Raw genomic sequence first — 16267 nt, forward strand, 5'->3', positions numbered from 1 at the left:
ATAAAAATACGGGGTATTACAAGAACGTTCGTAGCGGTTATAGATGTCAAACTATAACCCACTTCTCTTTGTCTTGGTTCCTCTCACTACTTCACCCCCGCGTTTATGTAGGCCGTTACAAGTGCTTTGTCTTCAGCTATGCTCCATGATTGGTTTTTCCTTTGCCCGGTGGTATTGACATTTTGTTCGGAAACAATTTCGACATCAACATTGTTAATGTATTCTAGATGTTGCGCCCCCACTAATTGTTCCAGATGTTCATCACCACTCTCCTCTAATGGAATTGCATTGCTACCACCAAAACCTCCCGGTGATTGATCCATGTTTTGAGTGAAATGTTCAGAAATGGGAAAACCCGGCATATTACCAAGAGATTGTTGAGATGACGAGCTACTTTGAGGAAAAGGGAAAGAAGGTTAACATTGTGGAATATTAATGACATTTATTGGTCTTGATTGACTATTAACACTACTACATTTTTAATCAAATGCAACGAAAAAAAAAGAGCTTACGTAACGGCCCTTTTGTTACCGTTGCATTAGACAAGCCTATTGCAACGGCTTATACTTCATTACTTCAAAAATGGAGCTAACACGACGGTTTTAATAGGTCGTTGCAATAGGAGTGATAGTACAACGGTTGACTGGGCTATTGCCACGGCAATAGTTTTGAATTTGAGAAGCGCTGAAATTTTAATTATTCCCGCTTTATGAGTTTCCAAAATTTGAACCGTCCATTGTCCACACGTTTTTTAGCCAAAATAAAAAAAGAAAATAAACAAAACAAATTCCATTCATTTCATATCACTTTTGGCATGCTAGGGTTCTCACTTGCTGCTCTAATATAGAGAATAGTTGAGGAAGAAAGGGAGAATCGGGAATCGATTGCTTTAATAACGAAGCAATTGCTTGAATTACGATGTAATCGGGAGTAATTAACCCAATCACTCCCTTTTCAAAATTATTCCCAATTGCTTCTCTAATTTTCACAGATTACATTTCAGTTGGAAGGCGGGGAATGCTTTGACTATGGTGAACGACAGCTCTTGGGCCACGACGAATGACTACATTGAAGCTCAGGTAAACGACAATATATGTTCATTAGGCCATCGATCCTTAAATTTATGTAATTAAGGTTTAAATTGTTTTCATACCTTTGTTTAATTCTCATGTAAGAGTGCCAATATATGTTCTTTAGTCGTTCATTTCCTCTTCAATTTACAGAATTGAATGGTATGCCTATAAGCTTTCACAATTGGTAGTACTTGTTAATGACCTATTTAAAAGAGGTGTTAATGTTAAATGTCCTTTCAGAATTTTGAAGTTATTTGCTTGAATTTTGATATGGATTATTGTTTTATTGATGTGTTTTGTGGGTTTTTAATTTTCCTATTGGAATTTTTCTGTTGCTGCTGCCTTGATTCCATGGTGGTTGTAGCTAGACTGCCTTGTTCGATTTAATTAAGTATTCAAATTATGTATAGAGATTTACTCTAATCAATTTGTAGCTTACATTAAATTGTGTTAATCACAATTTTAACGATTATAAGAGTAACTGAAGTAATATTGGTTGTCACTTGGATGTGATTTTTAGTGTAGAAAGAAATTCATGGGGAATAGAAGCCATCCATGTCTCAGGTCCTTCAATCCTTATTATGATTATTATACTCATGAATTGTCAAATTTGGATGCCTCATAAGAGATGAGTGCTGCACTGACTAGATATTAAGATCAATATCTTACATAGGATTAAACAAAAGCATTATTTTGATGAGTTGCTTGTGTGTCTTATTTTTGATGTAAATATTTATTTTCGTCAATATGCTATCTACTACTGCATTATTAGTTGCTTGTGCAGTTTAGTACCTGTTAAAAGTGTGGGAAAACTTTAGAAAGTGAACTATGAGATTAAATATTTAGCACACTTAATTGTTAAACGTCTTGTTACCTGTCATGTAGCTATCATGCTATGTCTACTAAAAGATGAATTTTCTATAAAATTAGATACTATTTCCATCCAGTGATAGAACATTATGTTAGCATGTCTTAGAATAAACCTCCACTATTCTATAACGTTGACTAATCTAATGTATTAAAGTGCTACAATATGCATTAATCCTATCCTATCATGGTTGCACAACCTTATAGTACATTTTAATATTATTGTCAGTGGAAATCATTTGTTTAGGAAGGTTAGCCTTCCATGCATACATAGTTTGGCCCGTTTGGTTTTTTTTTTGGTTTGATGTAAAACAATTTTAACTGAAAATTAGTTTTCATGAAAAACACATTTTCAAGGAAAAGCACAATTGCATATTAGTTTTCCTTTTGTTTGGTTGCATACAAGAAAAGTTCAAGAAAAATAAGAAACAAAAGTGGAAATGTAAGGATGAATGAGAGGGAAGTAAAAAAGGAAATAAAGAGAAGAGAGGAAAATGTGGCTTCTCTTGTTTTGTGAAGGAAAATCTTTTCCATCATTAAAGATGGACTTTTCCACCCTTGGGAAAATTTTTTCCACAAATTTTTTCCACCCTTGGGAAAATTATTTCCACCCCTTCACAAACCAAACAATGGAAAAAGGGAAAAAAATGGAAAAAATCATTTTTCATGAAAATATTTTACATCAAACCAAATGAGTCCTTAATCTTAATGATAGTAGTGATAGTACATATGTGTTTGAAATTGCAAGTACAATAGTGAGGCAAGGTAGAAGATCAAAATGGCTAGCAGGCTAGGTATGTGTAAGAATCCTTGTGATGTATAAGGCTTATATAAATTGACCAAATTATATAGATGCTTTGGTGTATATTTTAACAATGACATATTTTTTTTTCTAGTTTCTACTTCTGATGTGCACTTATCCTCTCTTTCTTTTGATTGTGTAGTGAAGAATTTGGCGTTAGTTCAAGTATGTAAATGCTTGTAGGTTGCTGTCGAGGTACAAATCTTCACCTTAGATTTTGTTGTTATTTGTTATTTACCTTGAAGCCAAGTCATGGAATCTCTCTGTTAATGGAGTTCACTATATCCAAATCACCGATCAATTGCCATAAAATGCGCACTTCAAACACTTGAGACAGGCTAAACAACCTTTTCTTATGACTTTTACACCTTTTATGTCGTCTTTATTTAATTAATTTATCAGGGGATAACGTCTAAGTTGTTATTTTGTGATATGTATCCCCCCTGCACAAGTGCTAGAGATTACAATGATTGGTTTATATTGTGTTTTTTTATTATTAGTATGGTTATAAGGAGTTTAGCTGTTATTTATTTCTATTTTGTGAGTAAATTAGTTTCAGCTTCCTGTAATGGTTGGTAAGAGGTGTTTTCAGGTTTAGACTATAGAAGCAGTTTCTTATCCTCTTAATGTCTTCTTTATACAGACATATTTCATGGATTCCTGGTATTTTTATGTAGACAGCGGCATGCATGAAATAGGAGTTACAATTGCTATTGCTTTTTTATTTTAGTGTGATTCTTATTTATAAGATAGTTAGTGTTTCATATGTGGTCTTTTTTGTTGGTTATTTGATTAATAATTTTTGTGTGGCCTTATATGTTGGTTAATGTTTCTTGTAATCTTAAGGCATAAATTCTTGAGAAAAATTGTAATTTTTTTTTTCTTTCTATTTACTATGCAGGGACTACAATTAATTACACAAGCAATGGGCTAAAGGAGGAGAATTTTAAACTTTCAACTAATGTCAAAATTATGTGTTTAGTGAACACACCTTTAGCTATAAGTAATGATTGAAGTTGTAAATTTTTATAAGTGCAACATTATGTATATGTACTATTGATTCTTTAATACTAATAAAGTTTCCCTTTATTTTGTCATTAACATGTGGATTCATATAGATTTTTAGTTTTTCTAATAATAATAAATTATTATTATTATTATTATTATTATTATTATTATTATTATTATTATTATTGACACTAGGTATAGGGAACCGTGGCATTAGGGTATATGCACTGTGGCATTAGGTATAGGATACCGTGGCAATAGGTATTATAGATATTGTCACGGCAATAATGTTGTCGTTGCATCATGTATTGATCTAATGCAACGGATCATTGATGTCGTGGCATTAGGTGGTATATGTCGTTGCATTAGATCTATTGCAATGCCAGTAGATGCCACGGTACATAGCCGTTGCATTAGGCCTAATGCCGCGGATTTTGATGTCTAATGCAACGGATTTAGGGGTTGCAATAGGTCAAAAATGTAGTAGTGTAAACCATTGCAAAGCAGCTTGAAAGTGAGGATTACTCAATAAATTCGGGTCAAAAGGAGGATTATTTTGATTATATTGAAAGTTTGGATTATTTGGAAAATTCATATTATTCCCGTAATTTGAATTATTACGATCCATATGAAGGGTATTTGAAATTGGAAGTGAAATTTGCGAAAAAAATTGTTTGAATGATATTAGATGTTTTCGACAATATTGAGATTAATGGGGAAAAATGCAAAAACTGAAAGTGTGTGAAAAATATGGAAAAATTATACTCATTTCATACAGAAATTTTTTTAATGACCGTTGGTGTTGTTTTCTGAAATAAGTTACCGTTAACAAGTTATAGCCGTTTTAGAGATTTAAGTCACAAAAAATATGTGACCTCTAAAGTTGTGACAAGTGTCACAACTTAACTTGTGCATACTTTGACATTTGACCGTTCTTTTAGGTCATTCGTTTGGTATTTTGCTCCCAACGGTTACTTTTCCTTTTTTTTCTTCTTTTTCTTTTGTTTGCTTTGGCACGTGGGTCGAAGCTTTGTTTCCTTTCCACACAAAGGAAATGCTGTTTTCCTAATCAGGAGAGGATCCTTTTAGCAAATCTAGCATTCAAGAGGAAGCTAAAATGTACATAAAAGGAGAGCTAAAAGGATAGATATCCTCTTGAATGTTGGTGCTCTAATATTCTTCACCTAAACACTCAAATTACATACTTATTCTTATCCTACCAGTACTGACTATAGCATTGGAACCATTTACCTCAGACATAACCCCAAGGGCAGCTAATCTACGTTAACTGTACATGTATTTAGTTAACGACAAACCATTACTAGCACAAATACAAGTTGCCGGAGCACACCCAGAACATATTCGACTATAAACCGATCCCCAACAAGGAACACAAAAAAAGGGTTCATAAAATATGTTTGAAAATAGGATAGTACACCCGGCCGGTGCACCATGTATGGTGCACCCATAAGGTGGAAAGAACATACGGTTGTTTGATAAAGAACATACCGTGTTTGACAAAGAACATACCCATATATGTTTGATAATATGTTCTTTTATACTTATGTTCTTTAACTTATATTATACATGTTTTTTGGGTTTCAATAATATAAAGTATGTTCTTTGAATTTGGCTTGTATGTTCTTGAGGTAATGAGTAACGCATAAATTCCTTTTTTTTTTATCATATATCTTTTTTATTATCGTATGTTGATCAGTGTGTTCTTCGGGTATATATTATATGTTCTTTAAATTATAACTTATATTCTATTAACCTATGCTATTTTGAATTTTAAAATTTTAAATTTAATTTGAAAAATGAATTCTTGAATTTTTTTTTAGTTGAAAATATTTTAGAGAGAGAAAACTAAAATTATTATGGAAAGTTGAATTTTTGGAGAGAGAGAAAACTATTTTTGGGAAAAATGTTTTAGAGAGAGGATTTTTTTCCGTTAATGTGTAATTTTTCATAAATTTTTTATAAAATTTTTATCACGTTCTCTTTTTTTTTTTGACATTCCAAACCCCAACAAATATATTAATGAGAAAATCAAGTTACATCAAGGGCAACAACATTACAAACGCAGGGTGGGACTTCTTCAATCCAAACCCTCATTTCACTAAAAGATCTGCTAAGATTGGCAAGCTTGTGGCTACAATATTTCCTTTCCTACCTACATGACTGAAAGCTAAAGAGGAGCAGCGATTAGCAAGCTTGTGAATGTCTTCAATAATAGTACCAACAGCAGATGCGAACCTAGCACCCTTCACAAGCTTAAAGTAGAGGCTTTGAAAGTCCACTTCCAAAATCAGGTGGCGAAGGCCAGCATCAAGAGCAATTGAAATAGCGTGCCTAGCAGCCATTGCTTCCGCAACTTCAACCTCGAAAGAACCTACCATTGAGCAGCACGTAGCAACCATTACATCCCCCATCCAATCCCTCATTACAACACCAAAACCAACCAAGTTATCCTCAAAGCAAGCAGCATCAACATTTATTTTATAGACACCCACATCAGGGGGGGACCAGGACTGATTACATGCCCCTAAAGTGCCCAACGAAATAGCAGCAGCATTATTGGATTTAGCATATTCACCCACAAGACTAGCAGCAATCGTAAAGACCTTATCCACTGTTGTATTTTTTGCTCAAACACAAAGGCGTTTCTTTTCAACCAAATCCCCCAAAGTAAACACCAAAACAGATCCCACCAGCTTTTCTCTTTATATACGGAAGACAGAGCAAAAATGTACTCAAAAACAGAATTTGAGAGTAAATTAGACACATCAAGGCGAAGAGGTGAGGCATACCAAATCATACGGGCATCATGACAGGTGAAGAGAGCGTGAAGTAGTGACTCAACTCCATCACCACAACAAGGGCAAGTGACATCAACACACATCCCACGCTTAGATAAAGATGCACGAACAGCAATGCTGTCATGAAGAACACGCCAGCCAAACATTTTAATTTTTGGAGGGATTTTAGCCTTCCACAGCAAATTCCATACACCCAGGCTGCTGTCAACAGAAGAGGAGGCCACAGCAGCAGACTTCATTTTCATCTCCACATGATACGCACTTCTGACAAAGAAATCCCCATTTTTTGTATGATGCCAAGACCAAACATCCGCCCCACCATATCTAGCAATTGGGATTTTTAAGATCTCTTCCACCTCCCAAGCCAAAAAGTGAGTGTTTAAAGTGTCAACACACCACTCCCCATCAGCAATTAATTCACTAACCATAGAGGGTTTATCATCACGGCGAGGTTGCATAGGCAAAGGTCGGAAAGAGGGCAAAGTAAGGATCCAAGGTTCACTCCAGACAGCAGTAGAGGAACCACTCACAATGGTTTTCACGTTCTGTTTGTAATGTCTTTATGTTGTTTAATAATGCATGTTTATTGTTAAACATAAACATGTTCCTTTTCAAAAATCTGCACGATCTTTTTCGATCATCTAAATGTTCTTTCCACCTTTTTTTTAATTAATCGGGTGCACCATACTCACGGTGCACCCGGGTAAACAAATCATGCATTAAAATATGTTACCCATACTTGTGAGGATGATCTACAAGTTTAGTTAATTAAAATCTTGAGGAGTAATTTATACGAAAGATTAACTTCTAATCAACTGTGGTTTTTTAGTCTATTGCAAATTACTAGGGTGGCATGATTACCCGCTCCTTTTTTTTCAAAAAAAAAAAGATCACTTAGACCGACATATTTGTTAAGAAATAACTTTGACCATTAATATATTTAATTGTCTATTAGTAAACATTGTAAAAAAAAAAATTAAATTATGATAATAAACATTGTGACTAATCTAATGATATACTTCGTATTATATAAGGTCATTTCCAATGGTGAGTCATGGAAATTTTTGTAGGCGAGAGAGAATATTTTTTGTAAAGAATATTAATAAGTTGGTATATAAACTTAGATACTCAAAAACTAGTTTGATATTCAACTTTAAGTCTCAATTGAAAAATATGTAGGCCCTTATTAATATTATTATAATTTTTATTTATTTATTTTTTCTAGTCACAACAATCTTTATTTATTGTTTTTTTTAAGGGCACAACAATATTTTATTATAAAAGGAAAATTTGTCAATTACTACCGCGTATTAATGTCATTTTGAAAATTACTACGACCTCAAATTAAAAAACCTGCGAATTACTACCATAAAAAAAATTTAAAAATTTGATTTTTTTTTTCCTGATTCTACTTAAGCTCATTTATGACGTCATTTTTTTCCCTTATCCCACGTTTAACCCTTGGTTAACCATTTAAAAGCTTCAAAAAAAAAAAAAAAAAATAAATCCCCTAAACCATGGTTAGTTACTCTAGCTAACTAATTTTCCTCCTTCACCATTTGTTAGACAACCTCCAAGCTTCTTGCTCCAAATTCATCACACTAATTTTTCCCATCTATCCTCTAAGCTAAGTGCTCCAAGTGAACATGTAATTTGCCTCTAATAAATTCCTCTTTAGGGTTTTCGAATTCTAGGGTTTTCGTAGGGTTTTCAAATTTTAGGGTAAATATACATAATGATTTTGGTTAATTTATATAAGGCTTTTGTATTTTTCTTCGTACTAAGCTATTAATTAAGCATAATATATGTGATTTTTTTTTAATTAAGCTCAACGAATTCTTACGTGGAATTGTATTGTTTCTTTTCGGTCCTCCTACTTCAGTGATCCCTCCCTTTTCCTTCATTGCTCGAATTTCTTGTCAATTTTGCAAAGTAAATGATTTGTTATAGAGTAAAAGATTTGTTACATCAATTTGTAGAGTAGTGTTCTTCAAGGAGGTTGAAGGTTAGAGGGTTAAAGTGAAATTATGAGAGAGAGAAAGAAAAGAAAGGGGTTTAAGTTTAGCTGGAATAATCATGGATTAAAGGATTTTTTTTTTTTTGGTCTTTAAATGCTTAACTAATGATTAAACGTGATTAAGGAGAAAAATGGCGTCATAAATGGTCTTAAGTCGAGTATAAAAGTAAAATCAAAATTTAAAAAAATTTTACTGTAGTAATTCACAACTTTTTTTTTAATTCGTGGTAATAATTTTCAAAATGACATTAATACGCGGTAGTAATTGGCAAATTCTTAAAAAAAAAAAAAAAAAAAAAAAAAAAAAAAAGGATATGGTAGGCCATAATAGAAAGTGACATTAGTATTTTGAATTTCACCGTTAGTAAATTATTATATTACATGAGTTTCTAAATTAAGAATTGATTGGATATCACCATTATTGGATGTTAGAAACAACTCATTTTGTATTTCATTACTCACAATTGAGTCTTTGGGTGTAAGAAAGGGAGGGGCCAGAGTTGTTTCATGGTGGGGGAAGGAAATAGAAAGGGTAATTGGGTGAATTTCCTGGGTGGTCGGGCTTAAGGGTATCCATAATTCAAATCAAAACCGAAATCCAATCCAATCCAAACCGAACTATCAATTCGGATAAGATCCAAACTTTAAATCGAATCGGATCAGATTGAGATTTTTTGAAAAAATTTGGATTTTCGGATTGGACGATCCGAATAAAACCGAAAATCGAATGGTAAAATTAAGCTTGTATGAATATGGACAACTTTGTTTATGATTGAGCTTTTGAAGTTTAGCCTAAATACTTACTATTTTGGGTGTTTTTAGTCCCTCAGGTGAGTTACAACTCGAAGATTAGTCCGGCGCGGCCTGTACCTGCAAAACAACAGAGACTCCGGTTGGTTGGAGTTCTGCCTCCGACGATCAATTTAGAACGTGTAGTGAGTAAAAAGTGCGGAAAAAGGTAAAAGTGAGATCTTCTCAGATCCCGAGATCAGGTGATTTCTCTGATGTGAGAGAAAAGTAGGTGTGAGGTAATAAATGAACGTGTCCCAAAATGGGGAAAATCTCCCTATTTATAGGGTCATTAGAAATTGTGCCCTTACCTAGGTCATGTGACCTAGATTTGGTGGCTGCCCCCGTTTTGGTGGCTTTTTAGGGAATTGGGCCTATGAAGGCCGCCATTCCTTCTCCTGACAGTGGATTCCACGTGTCATCTTGCTAGTGGCCCAAGTTGAACCAATATTGGGAGGACACATGTCCTGATTTCGTTGGACCATGTGGCGTGGTAATTTTTACCCAAAACATTTGCCCCTCACAGATGTGATGTGGCGTGCCACGTGGCATCTGTGACACCTGTCACTCACTGATTGATGGAACAGTTTTTTACTGTTCACCTTCTAGGGAAATTACCAAGGTATTCCTGGAATTACCCCTCTATAAATACAGAGTTTACCCCTCATTTTTCGGATAATCACGAAAAAATTGAGAGAATTTGAGAGAATTTTTCAAAGAAGAGTGTTATCTGCCGCTTGCTACAGTTCGTCTGCTTCAACCAGCTCAGTTCCTTTCAACCAGTACCTTCTGTAAGGTAACCGCCTGACTCTTTTCTCCTTAAAGTTTTAAAATCTCTGTCTGTGTTTGTCTTTTCATTGCTTTCATAAATGGTTTCACAAACACACACGGCATGGCCTAGGATAGTTGTCAGTCGATCACCTGGGACGGCTGAATCTAGGACTAGGGTGCCGTCTGCCCCATTCTGCATTCGTCCCCCAATCTGACCGTCTCTGTGTCTCTGTAGGACACTATGGCCAAAATTAAGAGAACAACTCAGGGTCCTAGTAAGGAGAGGATGAGGGTTCCATTAGGGTGCCCAGGAGCAAAGTAAACTATGATGTGCCTGGTGCCCCAAGTACCCCAGGTGACTCCATTCTGCAAGAGTCGGATGATTCAGTCAGTAAAGGGTCCAAATTTGGACAAGGGTCCTCCCACACAAGCATTTCTTCAGGCGGCTCCAAAACTGAGTAAGAGTCGATTGATGGGTCTGAGGAAGAGTCTGCCTCTCCTGAGAGAGGTCAGGGAGAGGCATCCTCCTCTATTCAAGACAAATACACCCCTTACTTCACACACATCTCCCTTTCTAACCAGAAACTTATGCTAAAAGGCCTAGATGACTTCCGGGACACATATGTGATGGGGGCGGGGTATGAAATTAGTGTCCCTGCCTTGGGGGACGCAGTCGTATGGCCTCTAAACCAAAGTTACAAAGACTCGAGCTTTGGTTGTTATGCGGCCGTGATACAGGCGGGCCTTCGATTCCCCTTGGATCCGGCTGTTGAAGCGACCCTGGACAGGTACTGCCTGGGGGTATGGCAACTTACCCCCAATTCCTAGGTTAACATTTTAGGGTTCGTGGCCGGCTGCAGGATGCAAGGCATTGAACCAAGCTTTGAGGCGTTTGCCTCTATGAATTATTTGAGCAAGGCTCCAAAGACAGCCGGTCCCGCGCGGCTAGTATGCCCTTACAAGTAATAAGGGGTATATGATGACTCTTGTAAAAGAGTCAAAGTGGAAAGATTGGAGAAATAAATTCTACATGATATCTTCTCTAGATACCAGCCGGAACGCGAAGTTCAACTCTTGGAACCAAAATACCTATCTCCTGGGCCAGAAAGCACTTCTCTCGCCTATATCTGAAAAGGGCTGAGATCAGATTCTGGAGCCTGGTTTATTCAAGGTGGAGAGTAAGACCATAAAGGGGAGAGCCGAGAAAGAGATAACCTTTAATAGTTATATCCCCAACTACGAATAGCTTATGGACCCAACCTATCTGGCCGCCTGTGGCCCTTAGTTTAAAGAAGAGTCGAGGTGGATAGCTGGATGAGTGTCTTATTATGCATTATATTGTTTTTGTTTATGCTTTTCTAACCACCTATTCGGCCTTTTGCAGAAGAAGCAATGTCTCAGCTGACCCCAAACAAGAAGCCAAGCGGCTTCGCCTCCGCCTGCCACCAAATGATATATAAGAAAAATCAAATCTTCAAGCGAGAACAGCTTGAGCATGTAAGCCTAATACATTCGGCTCTTTTCCTTTGAATTGAAACACACACATGTTTACTAAGTGTTTGATTTTCTTGCAGGAGGATTCAATCAAGCCCCCTCGTCTTGCCTAGGTTAAACTTGAAGCCCCCCAAGTGGCCTACTGGTGAAGAGGGGCAAACTCCCCCCAAGCGGCCCTGAAGACTGTTGCGCACAAGCCCTCCGCTAGCAATTATGAGTCTCATCCTTCAACTGGTGGAAAATTGCCGACTGCTATGGCTGCCCTTAAGCAGGTGGCTGACTCCAAATCTTCAAAGGAGTCGCCTACTATTGGGGCAGGCTCTCCTGGCAAGCGCCGCGACAAATAGGTCGAGGACTTGGCTGTCATCTTAGGTATTTGATACTTGGTCAAATTATTTTTACAAGTGTAGCTTTCCATACGGCCTCCCAATATCTTAGGAGGTTTAGGCTCATTTATACCAGATGTATATCAACTAACACCCAATTTTATTTATTATGCAGAATCTCCCCAAGCGCCGGATGTTCGGCAAATTGCCAAGGACATATTTCGGGCCGTCTCTACCGAGCAAAGGGACTCCATCAAGGGAGTTGGCACCATGAACTTTGAAGCCATACTGGCTCTTCTCGTTGAGGTGAAAATATTTCTAAGTTAAAAACTTTTGAGATTTTATTTCTAGGCCGTCTGTTTTAGTAAAGGCCTCAACTTCTCTGATCGGATACAGGTTATGCTGCGAGTGAATGGGCTCAAAAAGCCTTTCAACGAGAAGACCAAGGAGGTAAGAGTTGCCAACCTTAGGGCCGCTTCCAATCTCGACCAGGCATTGTATGATGTTAAATAAAACTGAGTTACCAACTCAGGAAATCTTGTATTTGCAGGCGGCTGCCAACTTGCAAATCAAGAAAGATTTGGAGGCGGACCAAAAGAAGGTGACTGAGCTTAAGGGGGGGCTAAAGACAACCCAAGCGGAACTTGGCAAGCTACAAGACATCGATAGGGACACAGAGTCGACATGTCGAGAACTTACATAAGGGGAAGGATCGAAGAAGCTCGCAGATGGTGAACAATATAGGCAATTGGTTGGCTGTCTGATATACTTGGCAGTGACAAGGCCAGAATTAGCTTATTCGGTGCATATTTTGTCACAATCTATGCAATGCCCCAAAGAGGAACATTGGGAGGCAGCAATGAGAGTAGTTAGATATTTGAAGAAATGTCCGAGTCAAGGCATCCTTTTGAGGTCTGATAGTAGTTTCCAGTTAGAAGGATGGTGTGACTCGGATTGGGCAAGTTGTCACTTGACTCATAGATCGTTGACTAGTTGGTTTGTATTACTTGGGTTGTCTTGGAAGACTAAAAAGCAGCACATAGTTTCTAAAAGCTCCACAGAGGTAGAGTATAGGTCAATGGTAGGGTTAACATGTGAGTTGAAATGGTTGAAACAATTACTTCGAGCTGAGATTTGGGTGTGGAGCATAAGCAAGGTATGAACATGTATTGTAATAGTCAATCAGCACTTCATATCGCTAACAATCCGGTGTTCCATGAGAGGACAAAACATATTGAAGTAGATTGTCATTTTATTCAAGATTCCATTAAGAAGGTGTGATTAGGCCATCGTAGGTTTCCACGAAGATTCAATTGGCGGACATTTTTACAAAAGCCTTAGGAAAGGCGCAATTTGAGTTTTTTCTTGACAAGATGGGATTCGAGATCTACATGCTCAATCTTGAGGGGGGATGTTAAGATAATAATTAGGAATATTGTATAATATCTTTAGATTTCCTAGTTATGTGTCTATCTTAGGCCTTATTTGGTTGCATATGGGAATTAAAATGCCTATAGTAAGCTATAATACATGGAAAACTTTATTGCCTAGAAAAATACTAAAATTGTGTTTGGTTGACATATAGGAGATCGTATTTCCCATAAATTAGTTTATTCTATGTTTTGTTTGGTTAACTTATATAATACCCATGTATTATTATAACTTGAACTACTTTTCCAAAATTTTGAGGAAAATAATGTAATTTCACCCAACATACATGTGGGAAGTTTGAGTGACTAAGGTAGGGTGTGGGAAATTAATTCCCATGTTTTATAGGAATTCCAAATTCCTTAGGAATTTTTACTTCCTACGTTATTGTCAACCAAACAACTACTCCTAAACACATTTCCCATGAATTTGTATTTCCCCTATTATTGAAGTCTTGTTAGGGTTAGAAATATCTCTTGTAACTATATATATTCCTCACATATAAATGAGAGACCGAAAGAGAAAAAGAATAGAGAGAAGAGAGTACCGATTCTTTGTTCCAATTTTTAGGGTTTAAGAATCGGTATCGAGAGATAAAATGAATTTGTATTTCCCCTATTCTGAAAAGAATCAGTACTTTCTTGTCTCTATTCTTTTTCTCTCTCGGTCTCTCCTATCTCTTTTAGGGTTTTAGATTTCTGGGTCGTTTAGGTCGGAATTAGTCTAATTTTTTCGAAAATTAGACTCTTTTCTACCCTTTTCCTTTAATTTAATTCAGTTATTTGTTGTTTATTTTGTTCTCTCCCTTTATGAGAGATTGTTCTAATTTTGTACTCCTAACTCGTAAGAGGGATTTTGATTCCATCTATAAATGATAATTTTATTATTACGGTTCTAATAATAATAATTGAGAAGGTGATTTGGAATCAAATAAGTTTAGGGTTTCCATCAACTCTAAGATCAAAACATCGACGCAGATTGCGAAGGTTGTCTCTACTTGAGAAGATGCGAATACATCGAAAATCATTATTCGCATCAAGTTTGATGCGAATATGAGGTTAGGGTTTTCCATCAATTCTACAATCAAAACATCAACGCAGATTGTGAAGGCCTCTACTTGGAAAGATGCGAATACATTGAAAATCATTGCTCGTGTCAAGTTTGAAGTGGTGGAGTATGAGCTATGATAGATATGCAAAATAGTTATAATTTTGATTGTAAAGGTTATGCTATTTTTTTTGTAAGGGGGCGCTTGGTTCGCAAAATATAGGTATGACGTATGATTTTAGAATGACTAAAACCCATACCATATGTTTGGTTGTCAAAAGTATGAATTTTAAACCCATACTTCAAACCCATGAGGTATGAGGTTTAAAAACCTTTGGGGGGAGGTGGGTTTGGCTCATTCCATTCCCTTAGATATCAAATACATGGTATTAAGGGGATGAGATTCCATTTCAGAATTGTAACAAACACATTATTAAGTATCAAGTTCCAACCTGATACAATCTTAACCCCAATCCTGATTACAAACCTATACCACTCTGCGAACCAAACACTCCGCAAGTTTTTCTAACAAATCAATCAATCAATCAATCATAACTATATACTAAAAGACACACCAGCAATGACACGTGTCATCTCCTGGTGTGCCCTTAATTTTTTTTGTTTTTTTTAAAAAGAATCAATTTTAGAAACAAATTAAATCTTTACACATATATAATTAAGTAATAATTACACACAAAGTATAATAGAAGATTTGATACAACTTTCCAAAAAAAAAAATTATTGACATCTATAACTTAAGCAAAAAAAAAAAAAAAAAAAAAAACAATAAGATTCTTAGCATAATTTGTGACATGTGGACTATTTTTATAGGGAAATACATATTGTGTACTACATAAGTTTATTACACCAAGATTATAATATGGATTATTTGTCTAACCTTTTTAAAGACAATTTTTTTTTGGGCAACCTTTTTAAATTTTTTTGGCAAAGTCAGACCCTAATAAAATTTTTTTTTTGTTAAGGACGACCAACCCCCACTTTCAGGCATACCGAAATTCGGCATTGACTTCTACGTGAGCTGCACGTGACACCAATTTCTCGTATTTGCACCCCTTTTCCCTCCAATTTTTTCACAAAAAAACCCTCTTTTATTTTTTAATTGAATCTATAACCAAAATTTCTCCCCAATTTAGGGTTTTGAAAGGGGTATTCGTCAATTGGTGGGATTGATCTTGTTTGCATCAAGGTCAGTAATTTCTCCCCAATTGTTCGAATTTTGTCAATTTATAAAATTAGGGTTTTACTTTTGGAATTGATTTGGGTTTGATTTGATAATAATTGCTTGCCAACATGGCTTGATTTGAAGACAAGAGATGTGGGTGTGGGTTTCCAGTTGCTAGAAGGACGCCGTGGACCCATGATAATCCAGGGAGAAGATTCGTAGCGTGCAAGTTCTTCAATCACGAAACTGGGTAAAGAGGATCCCCAAATGTACAAGATCCCCATCTTTTTCTTCATTATCTCCCTAAATTGGGGAGAAATTTTGGTTACGGATTCAATTGATGAAGTAAAGGGGATTTTATGTGAAAAAAATTGGAGGGAAAAGGGGTGCAAATAGGAGAAATTGGTGTCACGTGCATCTCACGTGGAAGTCAGTGCCGGATTCCGGTGGTCAATGCTTGAAAGTAGGGGTTTGTCGTCCTTAACAAAAAAAATTTTCTTAGGGTTTGACTTTGCCAAAAAAAATTTGTATTACAATAAGATTATAATATTATTTTCTTGTTTTTTTTTTTGGAAAAATGGAAAAGAAAAATCCAACCTTTGCACTTTTTCCTTACAAAAATTCAACCTTCATTTTATTCCTC

The sequence above is a fragment of the Chenopodium album genome, chromosome 27 (genome assembly GCF_948465745.1).
Source record: "Chenopodium album chromosome 27, dcCheAlbu1.1, whole genome shotgun sequence".
Taxonomy (NCBI): domain Eukaryota; kingdom Viridiplantae; phylum Streptophyta; class Magnoliopsida; order Caryophyllales; family Amaranthaceae; genus Chenopodium; species Chenopodium album.